Source organism: Ictalurus furcatus, chromosome 6 (assembly GCF_023375685.1).
Source record: "Ictalurus furcatus strain D&B chromosome 6, Billie_1.0, whole genome shotgun sequence".
NCBI lineage: Eukaryota > Metazoa > Chordata > Actinopteri > Siluriformes > Ictaluridae > Ictalurus > Ictalurus furcatus.
This window is the reverse complement of record NC_071260.1, coordinates 31,588,650-31,589,041: the sequence shown is the minus strand read 5'-3', so window position 1 is coordinate 31,589,041 and position 392 is coordinate 31,588,650.

The following is a 392-nucleotide window of genomic DNA, read 5'->3' as shown; positions in this document are numbered from 1 at the left end:
TGTGTGGGTCTGTGGAATTTATTTCACAGCTAAAGGGTTCAATGGCTGCAAAAAAAAGTTTGAGATTTAGAGGAATGACAATAAAAACCCATTTGAAGACAATATCTTCTCAAGGTAATGATTCGATTTGGAGTGCTTAACTACTACTACTACTACTACTACTATTATTATTATTATTATTATTATTATTATTATTAAAAGTGTAAAGCCAGAGAAAGTTTCAGAGATTTGTGTAGAAGCGCAGGTGTAGATGTCCATGACCTGAGCTCAGGTGATGGTGAATGATGCGCGAGGCTCCTGTAGCTCAGGTGTGCTTCCATATAATTGGTGGCAAAGGAAGCAGAGGTGCTAAAATAGACTCTGAGGTAGAACATTAAAAAAAAAAAAAAAAC